The sequence below is a fragment of the Vitis riparia genome, chromosome 18 (genome assembly GCF_004353265.1).
Source record: "Vitis riparia cultivar Riparia Gloire de Montpellier isolate 1030 chromosome 18, EGFV_Vit.rip_1.0, whole genome shotgun sequence".
NCBI lineage: Eukaryota > Viridiplantae > Streptophyta > Magnoliopsida > Vitales > Vitaceae > Vitis > Vitis riparia.
The window spans coordinates 20,958,038-20,979,023 of record NC_048448.1 but is presented as its reverse complement, the minus strand read 5'-3'; positions in this window follow the sequence as shown (position 1 = coordinate 20,979,023).

Below are 20,986 nucleotides of genomic sequence, written 5' to 3'. Positions count from 1 at the left end.
TGATAATGGTTCTAAGATTCAGGTAGAAGTCTGATACATAGTTTAGACTTCTAAGGAACCTTAGAAGATTGGTATTTTCTTTAATTTTATTGGAAAACTTACTAGAGAATTCTATAGACATTTGAATCAGTTTAATCATTCCTTGATAGATTTCAAATCCTAGAAATCTAATCTTGGTTTGAAATAATTTGAGCTTAGAGGCTGATACAACTAAGCCATTTTCCCTAACAATTTTTTGAAAGATTTTTAAATGTTTGAAGTGGTGTTTTATAGAATTTGAAAATATAAATACATCACCAATATATACTAAGGAGAAATTAGTATAGGGATTGAAGTTATCATTCATTATATTTTGAAATTCTGAAGGGGCATTCTTCAAACAAAAAAGGCATCATATTCCATTCATAATGCCCAAATGGAATAGTGAATGCAGTTTTGTATGTCCTTTTATGAACTTGGATTTGCCAAAATCCAGACTTCATATCAAATTTTGAAAAAATTGAAGCATTATAAAGGCATTCAATAAGGTCTTGTTTGTTAGGTGTTGGATATCTTATCCATTTGAGAACCTTATTTAAAGGCTTGTAATTTGCAACAAGTCTTGGAGTATCGCTTTCAATCTCTGAAGGTTTTTGTACATAGAAAGGAGCACAACTCCAAGGAGAATGACTCTCTCTAATTATATTTTTATCTAAAAGGTCTTTTATTTCTTTTTTACAATACTCAAGTAATTGAGCATTGATTTGAATTGGTCTTGCCTTAGTAGAAATTTGAAATTCATCAAACCCTTTAATATAGGGCAAGGAAACTTTATGTTTCTTTCTAATTTAGAAAGCATTAGGAATAGAAGAACATAAATATGTTTCAATTTGTTTTTTAACCTTATCTATTTTTGTTTGAATATCCTTTTGCAAAATATTTTCTTCAATTCTTTTATAATGTATTTCTTTGTTTAAGAATTTGATGTGTTGTTTTTCTTTTGAATTAAATTTACTTCTTCATTTTGGAGTATGTTTAATTCTTTAGTTTGTATGGGATTAACAAATTTGAAACAAATACTATTTTAATTCCTTCATTGTCTACTTTAAAATGATAAAGTAGGGTAAAGAATGGTGTTCCTAAGATTATCTCTTTTTGCATGTCTTTGACAAGTAAGAGAAAAATCTTGAAACAAATGTTTTTATTACATATATGTACGTTTGAGATTTTGAAATCTATTTGCAAGGGTTGTGAGTTAGCACTTACAAACCCTTGGGTAATTTTTTCAAAATATATAGTAGAAATTAATCCTTTCTGTGCACAATTGATATAATCACCAGAATCAACTAATGCTAAAAATTCTTTTGAAAAGTCAAGTTTGATAAAGAGTTTTACTTTCACATACCATTTTTAAGATTTCATCTTAGTTATAGTTTTTATAAATAATCCAAAAGATACTCCATCTTTCACTTTTTATCTTTGGTGTTTTCTAAAGTTTGTTTTCTATTTCTTGATTTTGACTAATCATAGTATTGATTTGAAGTTTTATTTGACTTATTTTATTTTGAAGTTCTTGAATACCTATTGTTTTAGGTTTGGAAAATTTTTCTAATATTGTTTTAAAATTATATTGATTTCTATTTTCTAATATGTGTTCTTTGTCTAGTTTTTGAAATTCAAGGTATTTTTTGAAGTATTCCTTTTGAATGTTTGGATCTGGAATCTTATTTATTAATTCTAGTAAGAAATTTTGTTCACTTGTTATTACGTTTATTCTTTTAATATTATAAAGACAATTTTCCACACAATCACAAGATGACTGTGAGAAAGACTCATTTGACTCTTTGGAAGAGTCTTATTCGATTAGAAGAAGTTGATCCTCATTGGATGATACTACGAATGTTTGATCAAATGACTTAGAATGTGATTCAGTTTTGATTAGATTAATCATTTGTTGTTTGAGATGTTTGCCTATGTCTAGAGTTTCCATAATTTCTTTGATCTTGAAGTCTAGGTTGATGTGTCCTCTTCTGCCACACTTGAAACATTTTATTTCTCTTTTATATGTTTTCTTTGTAGAAGGATTTTGTTGGGATTTGTTTGAATATTTTCTATGTTTTTGTTTTTTATAATGTGGTTCTTCTTTAAAGTTTGAATATTTTTTATATGATTTCTTTTGATTGGATTTATAATGTTTTTCTTATTTGGTTGAAAGGGGAAGATTTTCTCATACCCATATTGGGCACAAAATGATCCTAATTCCATTTTTAAATTTTTAAGATCTTTTTTAATTATAGCATTTACCTTAATCAGTAAACAAAGGTACAATGCTTCTTTGTTTATGATGTTTATCAATTCTCCATAGGTTAGGAAGTCATATGGTATTATCCAATGATACTTCTCTTTGATTCTCATTTGAACTCTTTCAACTAGAGTTCTTTGGTAACCCATGAATGAACATTTCTTTCCAAAAAGGTTGATTTGCATTTTTCCTAGTATAGACTTTTGATAAGTATACATCTTTATACCAACTAAAGTCTCCTAGTTTTCTACATTTAAGGTTTTGAAGTATTTTTGAAGCATGTTCTTGAAAAACCATTGGTTCTCCTAGAAAGTGTTTGGTTATGGCAGAAATCAAAGTATGCATAAAGTTTTGATTTCCTTTTTTCATCTAAACTAGTTTGAACCATTTCTTTTGCTTCTTCAATGAGAACATTATCCCACCATCCTTTGAGCTGGCTAGTAAATCCTGTAATCAAGTGTCTATTGATCAGATGGTCACTATTTCTTTTGGCTTTGTAGGTTGTAGAAGCCATGATCATTTCTTGAAGTATATTCAAGATTTGATATTCACTTACCCCATCTATGTTCCAGTCATAGATGCCACCACCATTATATTTTGATTGGATGATTTGATTTCTTTCTTCATATTGAAGGTCAGGAGGGGTTGGTCTAGAATAGTAATTCCTAGTTTTGGTTGTTGTTTGAATTGGCGATTTATCTTGTTTATTTGAGGACCCTGTTCCTCGAATGTTGATATATTTTTATTATAACATTTACGGACTTTGTGTTTGATGTTGAATGTTTAAGAGTAATATCTAATTGTTCTAAGTGTTTTGTTAGGCATTTGATTAATTCATCATTTGAATTTGAAAGTTTAATTGTCTCGTTCCCTACTTTCATAGGTTTGAAAATTAGGTGATTTTTATCTAAATTCTTATTTAAGAATCGAGGTTTAGTTATTTGACTATTAGTTTTAGACATTTATAACTTGTCTTATATCCTATCAAGTTGAGAGGAGAGAGTACCTAAGATTTGATTGGTGAAATTATTTTGTTGTTGAAGACTTTTATAGTCTTTTAATGTTACCGTTCTACCCTTAATATCTTTTGATCTTACAGTTTTGAAATGGGAGGCAATTGTCTCAGTATTTTGAGCTTTTAAAATTATTTCTTCTAAAGGAGGATGATTTAAAATTACAATTTTGTTTTTTGTAGTTTTCCAGGTTTGACCTTTTTGAAAGATATTAACTTCTAAGAATGGATAGTCAATTTTGTTATTTGAAGCATATATTTCAAAATAAGTAAACATAGAAACATCTATCCGATTTGACTTCATGTACTTATACCATTCTTCTTTAAAAGTTTCCTTAACTTGATTGGTAAGGACTTCAGAGAAAAACAATTTTCTTTTTTGATCATTATTTGGAAGTTTAATTTCTTTTCTTAGATAATCCTTATCTATTTCAAAAGGTTCCAAACTATCTATGACCATTAATTAGTTAGGGTCATCTGACATCATTTGAGAATAGGTTGGAGAGATTGGTGGTGACTCCTAGGTAACATACCTAGGTTAAGGGATGTTAGGAGCAAAGTGTACATCTTCTAAATTGATAGAGGTTCTTGGAGGTTTGTATTTAAAAGAAGAAGCTCTACTACATGGAGTAGAAATTCTATTACTTAATCCTTTTCTTTTGGAAAACTATAGTTTAACATTTCCTTTATCATCTTGCATGATAAATAGAGGTTTTTAAACTTCAATTGGCTTGGGGAGAGTCAATCATTTGAAATCCTAAGTGCTTGAGTGAGTCAAAGATTCCTTAGGAATCACTTTAGGAATCATTACATTGGAATGTTCCTCATTGGATTGAAATAAAAGGGTTTTCCCTTTAGGAGACGTTAATAAACACTTTGCATTTATTGATGTGGTCATTGTCTTATAATATACTCTATATACTATATGGATATTTTTTGCTCTAGGATCCATGTGATAACCTTTGGTTTCAACATTTAGGGTTAAGGCTTTTTGGATTGACATATCATCAATATAGCTTAACTCTAAGTTTGGAAAGTAATGGAAATAAACAGGGTCATGTGCCACGTTTGATTCGAAATAACTATACCTCAATTCTTAAGTAGGAATTTAGATAAAAATCGCTCAATTTTCAAACCTGCATGATTACTACTCAAAAAGTGCTATTTTATAGCTTGTAATTAACTCTTTTAAACACTTTTGAGTAGTAGTTATCACATTTTAACTCAATTGGCATGTTAAGGACCCTTGCAATAATTTATAATCAAATTGTGTTAAGTTTTGGTGTTTTTGATAGCTTTTTTTATCACCAAAGCAATCTAAGATGAGGGAGAGCTTTATATAATCCATGGCAAAGCAAATGGAAGCTCATTTACATGAAGAATCCAAGCTTTGGATCTTCGTAGTCCTTTGCCAAAGCCAAATCAAGGATGCAAAGAGGAAAAACAGAGGAATCTAACAAGAAATTCAAGAGGACAGTAACTGTTGGACACATTTTGAGTACTTCCTAGAGTCCATTTTATGCATACTATACTTCTTTTCGAAGCTCGGGAATTTAGGAGTCCAACGCTTCAAACGGTGCACAAATTAAAGCTGAAACGAAGAAGTTATGGCCGTTTGAAGACAACAGCGCAAAGTTGTGCGAAAATTTCACAGCTGCGAAATGAAATCCACTTGTGAAATTTCGCAAGGTGTTTCATAGCTGCGAAACCACCTGCAAGCACACGTGTGCCACTTCGCAAGTTGAAACTCCATCTTTGCAGCTACGAACCACGTTGTGAAATCATCTCCAAGATGCGAATCAAGTTGCAAATCATCTCCAAGTTGCGGAATCACCTCCAAGTTGTGAAATCACAAATTCAACTTGCAAAATTGATAATTCAACATGTGAATCACCTTGCAAAATCCACCTGTGCAATTTCAGATATTTGCAACCGACTTAGTTAGATTTTTTCTCAAGATATTTTGTGTAAATTTCTATTTTCTCCTTATAATAAGTCAAAGATATTATTGGGATATTTCTTAGAAAATATCTTCTCTATATATATCTTTGAACCAATGTAAAAAATCCATCATATATCATAGATCATAGATCATGTATGTAATCGATGATAGTAAGAAATATTTTTTACAGAGCACTTGTTCTGTTTTCCTTCATATTTTTGTTTTCTTGTTATTTTTATTTCTAGCCCAACAAACTCTGAGGATGTTTCCTCAAAGGATGAGTGGCTAGGCTCTTTGTCTCTTAGAGTGAAGAAAGCCGGGTAAGTTTCCACATGCAAAACTTGGAAGTTTTGTTGTTTCAGCTTTTAATGAAGAGAAAGTGTGACCCGTTAATGGTTTTTATCTTTTTAGTTAACTTAAAATGCCTTAAAATCACCTGGGCCAACACTTGATAAGGCAAGTGGACTCTGTTCATTGAGTTACACTAGTTTATCTCTTGCGAGCCTTTGGGAGGTGGTTTAAAGGTAGGATTTTCTAGAATAGCCAACACTTGGTAAGCTTTTGGACTCTAAGGAGACATCCATTAGTTATTTGTTGCGAGCTTTTGACGGGTAATCCAAGGTTAAGGATTACCTTGAATGGAAAATGTTAAGTGAGAGGCACGAGCCATTGCAAGATGCATTAGTGAGAGGGATATAGTGTTTGAACCCATTAAGGTAAAGCATCTATACCACATCGGTTCGGGAAATAACTATATGTTAAATCCCCAATGCGAGGAAAAGAAACAAGTCATCCAAACTCTCTTTTTGTATTAGGAACCTGAGCCTAGTAATTTGAAACTCCAAGAAACGTTTTTTTTTTTTTATTAGTAATTTCAGTTACTATTATTTTTTGTTAGCTTAAAACCAACCTTTTCAAACATCTTTATGTTTTCTTTTAAAGCTAACCTTGAAATGAAAAAACACCAATTCAGCTTTGAATTAATATCAATTATGAAGTGAAAACCCATCCCAGTGAACAATCCTAAAGCCACTATGCTTTGCTAGCTGAGGCTATCCTAGTACATGGTGATATAGGTTATAAATTTTGTTGGTTACTCCCGTCTAAAGATCGAAATCAAGGAACACCAGTTGGGCATGAATCAAATGGCACCATTGTCGGGGACCATTGAGAGGACATAAATCAGCTGATACACCAATTGGGAACGAATCAAATGGCGCCGTTGCCGGGGATGGTGCCACTTTACAGTGATATCACCTTTCTACAGTACTTGTGATCTTCATCAGAAGTTTGGTGACTTTTCTTTTCTTTTTACTAACACTTTTTATTTGTTTATTTTTCTTTGTTCATATTTTAGTATACCTTTTATTTAGTTTTTAGTTTATCTTAATTTTTATTTTTTCTTAGAATTGTTTTTCTTTTATTTTCTTTTGTTTTCTCTGTTTTTAATTCACAAATTGGTAGTTATGCATGCCATATTGAATACGAGATAGTAGAGGAAGCCATGAACTTCATGAGTTATGTGGCTGAAGTTTCAAGAGGATGGGATGAACCAAATGCTAGAGTGTGGACCCGCATTTTTCACGTGCGCCCCCACTCGATCGGCGAGACTCGCTTTTTATTAGTGAAAAATAATTTTTGGAAAAGTCGGAGTCGCCACTTATTTTATTTTTATTTAAAAGGGAAAATAAAACAAGAAAGAAAAACCCTAAAATGTGACTCCATAATTTTTGGAAAAAGCATGTCTTTGAAAAACCCGAGTCTTGGTCCGAGGATCAGGTTACTTATTGGGAAGGTACCTCTAGGAGGTAGCACCCCTCTAAGCCCTAAAAAGGTCTCTACTTACTAAGTTGAGGGAAACGTGGCAATTAATCGGTTAGTTATGGATACCTAAGTAGGCTAGGTGATTTTGAAAAATAGCATGCTTAGCAGGAAAACCAATCACAATCATGGAGAAGATTTAGGGTACGTACTTGGACTGCTTCTTAAGTGCTATCACAAGACATCAAAGTTAGTATAGAAGTACAGCACACAACATGTATTTAATCATAGCGAATCTAGCATACATCTAAGCACCTAAGGGTTATCAAACATATGCATATTTCACAGTGACATGATTGTTTACAAAAATTTAGAAAGTAGGTGATAAGGGACGTATCTGGATAACATAGATAACTTACAATGCGCTTTCATAAGACATGAAGGGTTAGATAATAAATAATAAAATATAGAAATCCTAGCATGCTCGTTATCTAATTGGCATAGCAAAAATTATCAAAGTATATGAAAACACTAATTATCACACTCATCTTATATACAATTCCTAAAAAAAGATAGACATAATTTCAACAAGTGACAAAAGTGGCAACAAAAATAATTTTTGAAAAGATTTTCTTATGTAGGGGTTTCACCAATTCCCCAATTGATATACACAAATTTAGCCTAGAATTATCCCATTTATTTGGGACCACAAGCTTTGATTCGTGTTTTGTTTAAAACTGTAATTTTATTTGAAAGATGTGAACCGATCAAAACATGGTTGCACATTATTTTAAAAAATGAGATTTTGATTCTAAGAATCCTAAAGGAATTTTTGAAATGGTTTTTTAAGGAAATGAGATTTTGAGAATATTGTTATGTTTTAAAGATAAAAGAAGTTAATTTAAAAACAATAAAATGTATGAATCAAAATACCAAGCAAAAGAAAAAAAGAACAAATCTCAAAGTAGAATTTTTGACAACCGATAAAATTGAAGTGGTGGGAATGGAGGCCAATCTTCACTATTTTTCGATAGCCTCTAAAAATTGATTTTGATAAAGGATGACCAAAGTGATAAACCAAAACCTTAGATCTTTCAAGCAATGAAACTTTAACAACATTTAATCTTAAGATAAACTTAATCAAGCACTAAATATTATGTGACCTTTAAAATAGTACAAACGATACGTATTAACTAATATTGACGATTTGGAGTCATAAATTTAATCGATTAACTAAACAAATGAATAATGAAAATAATAATAATAATAATAATAATAATAATAATAATAATAATAATAATATAAAAAAAACACATAAAATAAATAAAATTAATCAAAACTAAAATGAACTATTCTTAAACACTAAATGACAACATGGGGATAGATTAAACTAATAGCCTACAATTTGAAAGCATAGAATTAATAGAGAAATGGAATTAAAAAATCTTAACATAAACTAAACAATACGAAACCAATCGAATTAATTAAAACTCTAAAGAATATCAACTAAAGCAGGATCAATCAAAACTAAAATAATTCTTTTTCTTTATTTATTTTAAAACATGAATATATCAACGCGAAATGGAATAAATTAACCAACTTAAATTCTAAAATTAATAAACTAAAAGAATGAATCATGAATTAAATTTAACAACCTTTAGATATGAAAAGAGTGACATGGAAGCAATTGAACTAATAAACTGAATTTTAATAACATTTAAACTAAAAGATAAATTAAAACTAACCTAAAAGAAATTATGAATTTCCTAATTGAGAACAAAAATAATGCCAATCAAAATTCTAAATTTTTAACCATTATCACAAATTATCCAAACTCTAAAAAAATCCTAACTTTTCCATTATCAACAAAATTGCCCAAACCAATACTTAAAAAAAATAATAATAATAATAATAAGTAAATAAATAAATAAAAAAAATCTAATTTGTCGAACTAAGAAAATAAATTGTAACTACATTAAACATAAATCATAATTTTCAAGCAAGAATGATAAATCAGTAATAATTAATTTAGTTAGTTAAGAAAAATTAAAAATTAACATCTAAGCTAAATATGAATTTACAATAAAATAAAATTTTAAAATGCATAGGCCGAATGGGAATAATACAAGACTAACTTTAACAAATTAAAAACATGAATACATTAACATTGGGAATGAGTACCTAAATATATAAAATTCTGAAATAATTATGAATGCCATTGAATAGTCATGAATCAAAAATCAAACAGGGAGAATTAATTTACCTTTCTCAAAGACGCGTGGGCTACTCTCCAACAAAAGTGACAGTACGATTTTTTTATTTTTTATTTTTAAAAGTCAATTCTATGATGCATGTTGTGATAGTTATGGATCAATCAAGACTAAAAAAAAAAACTAATAATTTAAGGAACAAAATAAATTAATATGGATATTCAAAGTTAATAACAAATAATTTTATGAAATGCACACACCGGGTAATCTAAATTAATAATAATAATAATAATAATAAAATAAAATAAAATAAACCTCAAAAATCTTAAATTAAACAAAAATTAATAGAAACAAATTTAATGGCTTGCAAACGTACATATATTCACATAAGATTAATTAAACTAGAAAAAAAAAAGAACTTAAAATACATAACGGGAATAATACAAAACCAAATTTAACAAATTAAAAATATGAATATATTGGTATTGGAAATAAATAACTGAATAAATAAAATTCTGAAATAAATTGAGTTGAATAGTCATGAATCCAAATGAAAATAGGAAAAATCAATTTACCTTGGTCAAAACGCGTGGGCTACTTTTGTTAGTGATAGTATGATTTTTAAAATCAATTCCACCTGGTGTGGTGGATACCATGCACTGCAAATACTTGCACAGTCACCAAAACAATGCGTATTAGTGGAGAGAAATCTTCCTTGACAGTGTGTTGCCCTTGAGAGAATCCGGTTGTCTCCTTTATGTCCGCCAAGCAGCAACCCCTTAAATTGAATGATATTCTCTATGGCCACGTGATCCCCTTTGGTGCAGCCCGCGCATGGAGTCCTTCTTGGTGGCTGGTTTCTGGGCAAAATCTGGCGAGCTCCTTTCAAAGTCCAGAACGCGTGAATGTTCTCGATGAGAAACCCACGTTTGGTGAAGACGAAGGTAATCCGTGTCTTGACCGGAGCGAAGACTTCTTGGATGATATATTCTTTTTTAAAACAATAGCTCCTAATCGTTCACGAAAACACGATCAGATCCGGCTGCTATCGCGCCATTCAAGGTACAGCCGTGCTTCTCCGAAGCTTTTCCGGTGTGACTGCCTTCTTTCCCCCCTCCTTCTCAATGGTTCCTCTCACCCAAAAAAGCTTCTCTTTCTTTCTTTAATCCCCAAAGCCTCTCTCACTCAGAACGTTGCTGATCCTCTGTAAAAAACGTCCTTCATCCCTCTATATGGTGTACTCGAATCCTTCCTTTTACCAGCCCCCCTCATTCCTTTCCTAAAAGGCGCCCACTAAAATATCCCAAAACCCTCTTGAATATCCTTCTTCAGATGTGTTGAAAAATTTTCCCATAGACCAACGTGATTCCTCTTCCCAAAATGCTGCTGAATCTCTCCAAAAAAATAGTGTCTTTTCCTTTCAAGAATTCCCCCGCTGAATCCCTTCCAGAATACAGCATGTATATCCTATATGCCACCTCAATTCTTCTCAAAATATAACATCTCTTTTCTTTTTCTATCTAAAGTATCCATTGACCCAGAATATTGCTGAAGCCTCTTTCCATCATCACGTGATTCCTTTTCCAAAAGGCGCATTACATTCTTTCTTTTTCGCTCATCATTTCCTCTTTCATATGTAAGCCGAATCCTCCTCATAACATGGCTCCGTTCATTTCTTCCATATGTCTGCTCTTCGAATCACTATGGTAGCTAGCTACCCTCTCCGAGTTTCAAACCGTAAGCACCTTCTTATCTTTCCATTGGTGTACTTCCCTAATAATAATAATAATAATAATAATAATAATAATAAATAAATAAATAAATAAATAAAGATTTTACAAAATTCTTAGATTAAATAAAAGTGTTTTACAAAGTTATTAGATTAGATAAAACATTTTACAAAATTACTAGGTTAAATTAAATAATAAAAAATATTTAAACAAAATTATTAAATTAAAATAGATGAACAAGACAAGTATTACAAAAAAAAAAAAAAAAAATGACAAACCAACAAGAAAATAAAATAAATGAGGAAATAGACAAGATAATAAATAAAATAGATAAAAATATAATAATAAAAAGTCAGGTCATGCAACTATATAAAAACGAGCCATGCAAGCCATGCAGGTCATGCAAAAATGCAATCCATACCAACCATGCAAGCATGCAAAAATTCCCTAAAAGGTAACCTAAGTGGGTCTAAGATTCCTAAGTGAGCCTAAGGTGGTGCCTAATGGGCTTAAGGTGGTGCCTAATGGGCCAAGTGTCTAAGTGAGCCTAAGGTGGTGCCTAATGGGCCAAGTGTATCTAAAAGCTATCCTAAAAAAAAACAAGAAAAACCTAAGTCTAAGTTAGGGCTGCCAAGGGTCACAATAAGGGATCAAATAATCCCTCAACCAAAGTCTTCAAGGTGACTCAGAAAAAGGTAAGTGGTGAGTAGTACTGGGCCACCAAGGAACTACTGTGGAGCACTGAAAACGAACTTAAAGACATGTGTTAAAGGGACAAAATTGAGGGTCTACATAGAGATATGGGAAGAATGATGTCTCAACCTAGTGCTAAGGGTGAGATGTATATTTTGAATGATGGCATGGACATGAAGGCAAAGATTGCAGCTATGGCAAGGAGATTGGAAGAGCTAGAAATGAAGAAGATGCAAGAAGTTCAAGCCATCTCTCAGACACCATTGCAAGCTATGCCTTGTGCCATTTGTCCATCTTATGAGCACTTGGTGGAAGAGTGTCCTACCATTCCAGTGATGAGAGAAATGTTTGGTGATTGCAACACCTACAATTCCAATTGGAGGAACCATCCAAATTTCACTTGGAAACCACAGCCACCTTAGTACAAGCAACATGTTCAAGCACTTTCACAAGCCTCAAACCTTGAACAAGCTATGGTGAATCTTAGCAAGGTCATAGGAGACTTTGTTGGAGCTCAAAAATCCATCAATGCTCAGCTCAGTGAAACAATTGACAGTGTAGAGAGTTCATTGAACAAAATGATGGATGGAGTGCAAAATCATCTATCTCAAAAGATAGATAATCTCCAAGACTCAATCTCAAGGTTTGCCAACCTCAACATAGTGCAAGAAAAAGGAAAGTTTCCTTTTCAACCTTATCAAAATTCCAAGGGTATCCATGAACTGGAGGCTCAAAAGGGAGAATCTTCAATGGTGAAGGAAGTCAAAGAAGTGATCACTCTAAGGAGTGGTAAAGAGGTTGATCTGCCCACATCCAAGCTAGAACATATGGTAGAGAGTGAAATAGAGAAAGAAAAGAGGGAGGAAATCAAAGGAAAGAAAAAGGGGAAAAGCATAGAGAAAGATGATTATGATCTTAATGTAGATGAAGAACCATAGAGGATAGTCATCAAGGAAGAAATGATGAAAAAACACATGCCTCCACCTTTCCTCCAAGCTTTGTATGGCAAAATCTTATAGAGCAAGTCTCAAGTGAGAGATGCAAACTTCATACGGGATCCGGGCAAGCTAAATGAGGATCAAATTTTTTGATGGACTTAGTATTTCTAAAGACTAGCTAGTCCATTTCTTTTTGTTTTATTTTATTACTTGTTTTAATTTTGATTTTAATGCTTTAATTTAAATTTTTTTTTATTTAACATATGTTTTTGAATGATCAAAATCAGGAGGAATCTCAAAAGAAATGAAAGGAAGGTCTAAAGGAGCCAAAAGGAACCAAAAGCAAGGAATTCCAGAGGCCTGCAAAAATGGCCACCTACTGCGAAATCATTTCGCAGCCACAAGATTCCCTGCTGCAAAATCAAGGGGTGGCTGCGAAAATGGCCCTCTGCCGTGAAATCATTTTGCAGCCCCATAGCTACCCATTGAGAAAATTTTCGTAGCTGCGAAACACTCCTTTGGCACACTAGTGCCATCGCAGCCCCCTAAGCCTATTTCGCAGCTACGAAATGGGCTGCAAAATCCCCCCTTGGTTGTGAAATGGCAGCAAAAATGCCCTTGGCTGCAAAATGGGCTGCAAAATGGGCTGCGAAATCCCCTATTGGCTATGCAATCACCCTTTTGCTATGAAATGGTCTCCAAGCTTCGAAATGGTTGCGAAATCACCTCCAAGCTGCAAAATGGCCTTCAAGTTGCGAAATTGACTTGTGAAATGGAGGGAGGTTTACGAAAACACCTTGTGAAACCAAGGAAAGTTGCAAAAATGCCAACAAAGCCACGCAACCATGCATCTAAAGATGAGAGCCCTCTCACTAAGATCACACACACGAAGTCTCTCACTCTATTACCGACCTCCCTAAAACCATCAAAGCCCATAGCTCCAGCTGAGGAGACTATGCCATCCAAGGAGACTACTAGAACAGAGGTCAAAGTCCTGATACAACCCACTCAGGAGGCCACCACAGATGCATCAGCTCCACAGGACCTTACCATTACTTGATCATCTCTTTATTTTTTGTATTTACTTTTTATATTAGTATAGATAATTCCATGTTTTGATGTTTTATATTTTGGGATTGGATGTATTACTGATGATACATCATATATAGATATCATTTTTGTTTAAACTTGGCATTTTTCTATTTCCTCTACTCACTAACTCTTTTGTTTTTTTTTTTTCAAACATGTGGTTTCTCCTATACGACTCAGACTCCATGTCACTCAGGAGGTACCATTTTCTCCCTATTTTTCAATCGCTTTTGTCACATTGAGGACAATGTTTAGCTTGGTTGGGAGAAGAGTTGAGGAAGGAAGTTTTGTTATTAATGATAAGTTATTTTGGTAATTTAGTTGCTTTTTGATTAATTTTAAAATTTTTTTAAAGTTTTTATTCTACTCTCCATGGTTATTAAGGAAAAAATTTCAAACTAAAAAGGGAGAAATTGAATTTTTGTCTTTTTTACTTGACTTAGATTTTGTATTATGCTCACTAAAGTTGATGAATTGTTGAAACTTCTATTGAATTGAACCTTAGTTCTTCCACTTTAAGCTATTCACATACTGTGCACAATAGGTTCTGATTATAAGATGAAAAACTATTTTCCTCTTGACTTAGGAAAATTTAGACTTGGTACATTTGACCTCATTTTAATAGTGTTGGGACACCTTATAAAAGGCCAATGAGCCTTTGGAAAAAAAAAGAAAGCAAGAAAAAATGTTTGCTTGCCTTGAAACCCGAGCAAGGTCTGAGGGAAACCTGGTGACCTAAGCCTTCATTGGTTGGGAGTCATCGACCTCAATGCTCGTTACAAGGGTGAAAAGGTGGAGTTTAACATACTGTAGGTGCTTGGGTATTAAATTTCATTCTCAAAAGTCCGGGGTAAAATCCGAGGAGTTACTAGTTGAAAGATCCTTAAAGCTTGATGCCCTAAACCTTAATTGGTTGGGAGTCATCGATGGACCCCCATTACATAGACAATTTAGAAAAGAATACCTTTAAGCCTTGTACTCCTACAATGAAAAAAAAAATTGTGAAACAAGAGGTGCATTCTTAGCCTATTGGAGGTTGATCAGTTTGCTAAGCTTTGAAAAACAACTAGGTTAGGGGAGAGATTAGTTCACCATACTATATTCGGAATCTAATAAATAACACTTAGATTTTTGTGGAAGAGTAAGATTTGACCCTTTGGGAGTGGAAACTCTTTTAAAACTTAAATTTGCATAATGCCTTCTCTTTATGAATTGTGATTAGACAAGTTATTTGATAACTCTTGTTGAAGTTTGAGTTTTCTTTCTTTAATGTCCCATGTGAGAGTTAGATCATCATGCCACTTGAAAATTGTTTTTTGATCAGCATGATGTTGTAAATTATATTACTGTTTATTTTTCTTTTTCTCTCCTTCATTGCTAAGGGACTAGTAATATGTCGGTTGGGAGAGTGATTACTACTCAAAAAGTGTTATTTTATAGCTTGTAATTAACTCTTTTAAACACTTTTGAGTAGTATTTATTACCTTTTAACTCAATTGGCATGTTAAGGACCTTTGCAATCATTTCTAATCAAATTGTGTTAAGTTTTGGTGTTTTTGATAGCTTTTTTATCATCAAAGCAATCTAAGATGAGGGAGAGCTTTATATAATCCATGGCAAAGCAAATGGAAGCTCATTTACATGAAGAATGCAAGCTTTGGATCTTTGCAGTCCTTTGCCAAAGCCAAATCAAGGATGCAATGAGGAAAAACAAAGGAATCTAACAAGAAATTCAAGAGAACAGAAATTCTTGGACATATTTCGAGTACTTCCTGGAGTCCATTTTATGTATACTATATTTCTTTTCGAAGCTTGGGGAGTTAGGAGTCCAACGCTTCAAACGGTGCACGAATTGGAGCTGAAACATAGAAGTTATGGCCATTTGAAGACAACCGCACAAAGTTGTGCGAAAATTTCGCAGCTACGAAATGAGTTGCGAAATGAAATCCACTTGCGAAATTTCGCAAGGTGTTTCATAGGTATGAAACCACCTATAAGCACTCATGTACCACTTCGCAAGTTGAAACTCCATCTTCGCAGCTGCGAACCACGTTGCAAAATCACCTCCAAGCTACGAATCAAGTTGCAAATCATCTCCAAGTTGCGGAATCACCTCCAAGTTGTGAAATCACAAATTCAACTTGCAAAATCAAAGTTCAAACTTGAAAAATGGATAATTCAACATGTGAATCACCTTGTGAAATCCACCTGTGCAATCTCATATATTTGCAACCGACTTAGTTAGATTTTTTCTCAAGATATTTTGTGTAAATTTCTATTTTCTCCTTATAATCAGTCAAAGATATTATTAGGATATTTCTTAGAAAATATATTCTCTATATATATATATATCTTTGAACCAATGTAAAGAATCCATCATATATCATAGATCATAGACCAGATATGTAATCGACAATAGTAAGAAATATATTTTACAGAGCACTTGCTCTGCTTTTCCTTCATATTTTTGTTTTCTCGTTATTTTTATTTCTAGCCCAACAAACTCTGAGGATGTTTCCTCAAAGAATGAGTGGCTAGGCTCTTTGTCTCTTGGAGTGAAGAAAGCCAGGTAAGTTTCCATATGAGAAAATTGGAAGTTTTCTTGTTTCAGCTTTTAATGAAGAGAAAGTGTGACCCGTTAATGGTTTTTATCTTTTTAGTTAACTTAAAACACCTTAAAATCACTTGGGCCAACACTTGATAAGGCAAGTGGACTCTATCCATTGAGTTACACTAGTTTATCTCTTGCGAGCCTTTGGGAGGTGGTTTAAAGGTAGGATTTTCTAGAATAGCCAACATTTGGTAAGCTTTTAGACTCTAAGGAGACATCCATTAGTTATCTCTTGCGAGTTTTTGACGGGTAATCCAAGGTTAAGGATCACCTTGAATGGAAAATGTTAGGTGAGAGGCACGAGTCATTACAAGATGCATCAGTGAGAGGGATTTAGTGTTTGAACCCATTATGGTGAAGCATCTGTACCACACCGGTTCGGGAAATAACTATATGTTAAATCCCCAATACGAGGAAAAGAAACAAGTGACCGAAACTCTCTTTTTGTATTAGGAACCTGAGCCTATAATATGAAACTCCAAGAAACGCTTTTCTTTATTAGTAATTCCAGTTATTACTATTTTTGGTTAGCTTTTAAAACCAACCTTTTCAAACATCTTTATGTTTTCTTTTAAGGCTAACCTTGAAATGAAAAAGCACCAATTTAGCTTTGAATTAATATCAATTGTGAAGTGAAAACCCATCTCAGTGAACTATCTTAGAGCCCCTATGCTATGCTAGCTGAGGCTATCCTAGTACATGGTGATATAGGTTATAAATTCTGTTGATTACTCCCGTCTAAGGATCGAAATCAAGGAACACCAGCTGGGCATGAATCAAATGGCACCATTGCCGGGGACCATTGAAAGGTGATAACCCGACTCTTGGTAGCTTGGCATGTAAGGGTATCAACCAAATTTATACCTAAGGTCCTTACACTAAAGTAGCAAAGCTACTATAGCATAGTGGCTCTAGGATCGAACACTGGGAAGGGTTTTTACTTTAACTGGTGAAGTTCGGAGGATGGAGTGGACTTTTTTTAATAAAAATTAGGTTAAGATGAAAACATAAAAAGATGAAGGTGTTGTAAACTAAACTAACATTAAAATAGGTTAAAAGATGGAAAAAGAAGTTTCTCAAAGCTTTGGATAGCCATGCTTAACTCATTGTGTAAAAATGGAGATTTTGGGACTTTTCACCTCGAGTTGGGGAAGCAACTAAGGTTATGCTTACTTCCCGAACCGGTATGAGTTTAACAACTGAGTTTTAGTCCTTGAAGACTTACAAAAAGGGTAGTTGAACCTCATAAATGTTCTTTTATTAGTATAGGTCATCTCCTTGACTTGCAATACAATGGCTCGTAGGAGATAACTAATGAACGTTAGTGGATCTAACAATAAGAATCCACTGAGACCAAAAGGTTATCAAGTATTGGCCATTCCAAGCAAGTTAGAGGGATTAAAAGCTTTACTTTGAATGAAAACATTTATGATGCTTAGCTACTTACATTTATGGCTTGGAAATCTCCATCCTGACACGGGAGCTTCACATGGCATCCATTACTTCAAGAAACTAAAAGGTTTTAGCCTCTTATCCTTGGGGATTTCATCTTCCAAGGATGCTTGGCTACTAAGAAAATGAGAAAGAAAAGAGAAAAGAAGCGTATGAACAAAAGTGCTCTTATAACTTATAAAGTTACATGTTACAAGATGATCGTGTCTGAGGCTCTTCACCTCTATTTAAAGACAATAAAAAGCTAAATTACAAGAGCTATTATAAAAGCAACCTTTTCATTGGTTGATTACAAGGGTAAAATAGGTATTTACAAGCTAAAAGTCAAGCAAAATATCTTGGAGAACTGGCAGTGGAATATCATCAACAGCGTCTCAAAACAGGGGATTTCAAAGGCATTTCGCAAGGGGGAAGATGAAAGGTCAAATTTCGCAAGGTGAAAAGCACCTTGCGAAATTTCGCAAGTGGTTTCTTCATGGTGCGAAATGGCCAAATTTCGCACCATGAGGAAAATCCCTTGCGAAATTTTGGCAAGGTGAAATTCACCTTGCGAAATTGGTCATTTGGCAAGTGAATTGCCTCCCCTTGCGAAATGGTGTTCCCATTGCTTGTGCTCGCATTTCCACTTGAAATTCAAGCCTGTAAACGTCCAAAATCCTTGCTTAACTCGCCCAAGTAGCTCCTCCATCAATTGGCATGCTTGAATTGGTTCATAAGCTGATGAAAAACATGTAAACTTGCCACTAAAAATGGTTAGAACTAATTACTAAGGAGCTTAATGAAATAATTAGGTTAAATGAATATGATTACTATTCAAAGGTGCTTAAAACCCTTATAATTAGATCTACAAAATAGCACTTTTCGGTAGTAATCACACCCCCCAACCGACTCATTGCTAGTCCCCTTAGCAATGGAGGAGATAAAAAACTAAGTAAACATAATAATATACATAAAAGAGGTCATGCAAATCACTCCAAAAAAATAATTGAGTGGCATGACTGATATCAAAACACATCTCACATGGTGAACTAAAGATATGAAGATTCAAAATGCAATAGGAGTTGTGAAAGCTAAAACTTAAACAAAAAGTACAAAGAGTGGAGATTATGCAATTAAGTATCAAAAGAATCTCTACTCTCAAGGTTCCGGATCAAACTCTTCCATAATGAGCTAAGTGTTAATGAGATTAGCTTCCGGATATAGTATGTACAACTATCCTCTCCCCCCAACCTAAGCTTTTCCCGAACTTTGGCAAAATTAACCAACTCTTAATAGGTTAGGAACGCACCTTCTCATTCACAATTCTTTTTACTCACTAAACTTAACCAATTCACTTATGTAGCAAGCAGAGGATCAATGACTCCCAACCAATCAAGGTTTAGGGCATCGGGTTTTAAAAGCTTTCGCCACCCCTTCGAATCATGCTTAGGTTTCAAGGAAAGAATAGAAGCTTATTTTATTTATTTATTTTTTTTTAAGACTCATTGGTCTTTTTGAGGTGTCCCAACACTATTAAAAAGAGGTTAAGTAATCAATCAAGTCAAAATTTTCCTAAGCTTAGAGGGTGAGAAAGTTTTACATCATATATCCGGGATCTAATGTGCACGGTGTGTGTAAAGCTTGAAATGGAAGAAATAAGTTCGAAATCAAAGAGGGCTTCAATAGATTATCAACTTTGAAAGCATAAAACAAACTCTAAGACTTAAGTAATTAAGTTAAAACTCAACTTATCCTATTTTATTTTGAGAAATTATCTTTAACAACCATAGAGAATGAAACAAAAAATTTTGAAAAATGTCAAAAACTACTAAATCAACAAAATAACTAACTAAAATAGGAAATACTTACTTCCTCAACTCTCCCCCAACCGAGATGAACATTGTCCCCAATGTTTCTATCGAAAAAGACGAGGAAGGAATGATATACCTTATGGTGATGTGGTATTCAAGGCGTGTGAGTGCATCCACATGATTCAAAAACCATAAGAAACGTGAGAGAGGAAATAAGATACAAAAAATGATGCTTATATAAACTGAGAGAGTTGAGTACAAGATATAAGCATGAGGTACATACAATCTCAGAATATAAAACATGTATCATATACAAAAAACATATACAAAATGGAGATAGAAATATCCAATCATGGATGTGGCTCCTGAGGTGGAGGAGGTGATATGCCCAGGTGATGGTGGATTTGAGATAGCATGGTGGAGTGCTGATCCAGGATAGCTGTATGTTGAGCCTAAATAGTTGTATGTTGAGCCTGATGTGTCTGTATGGTATCCATCTGTCGTCTGATGGCCTGCATCTCACGGACTAAGGTGGCCTGAGAGGCGCTCAATGAGTGAAAGAACGACATGAGAGCTTTGAACTCTGTAGCGGAGACAGTGATGGATGGCCCGGCTGAAGACTCAGCATAGGCTGGAGCAGGAGTGACTAGTGGTGCGGGAGTACCAGAAGTGCAAGTCACTGGAGCAGGTACTAAAGAAGAAGGCTCTGTGGTATGTGGGTCCTGCTCTGGTAATGTCTGTACTGTAGGTGTTGAGGTTGCTGGAGAATCTGGAGGCGCGGGAGCTAATGGTCGAGGGATACCCTGGTCCATGGGTGAGCGGTCTAATAAATGGGTCCAACTCTCACTGGTAAAGAGCTCTCGACAATGATGACGACGCTCTAGGTGGGGCTGAGAAGGGTATCCCATATCCTCTAAGACTTGAGAGATCAGCCTCGGAAATAAGAGTGGAATAGTACCAGCTCTGCGTAGGCGCTTCCTATGCACCTTCTCCTCAAAATAGGTAAGAGCAACCATGACTAGATAGTGGGGTCCAAAGTAGAATCCCTCATAGATGCGGCAAAGCGCATCTAGGATAACACCTCTCCTTTGGACGACATGCTGGAGTGGAAAAAGATTGGTGCGGAGCACCAAATCTATAAGTAACATCCGTGGAGGAAGCTCCCTCCTCAAAACGGTCCTACCAATGACTCTACCTCCTGATAAGGTAGACACCATGTCGGGCTTTGAATACTGATACCAATGCCGGAAGGAACCAAGGTCCTCAGGGATAGGCGGAAAATGCATAGGGGCGGCTATATCTCGGGCCTCTAAAATACCATGCTGGCCATCAATCAAAAATGAATGGCTATGGGGTCCTGGACGCCTCTAGTAGTCATAGTCTGGTAGAAATCTAAACTACCCTAGGGTAATAGAAGGACCTAGGAGTCATAAATGGCTCGATGTGGTACCTCTGCAGAAGGCGGTATGACTCCTCT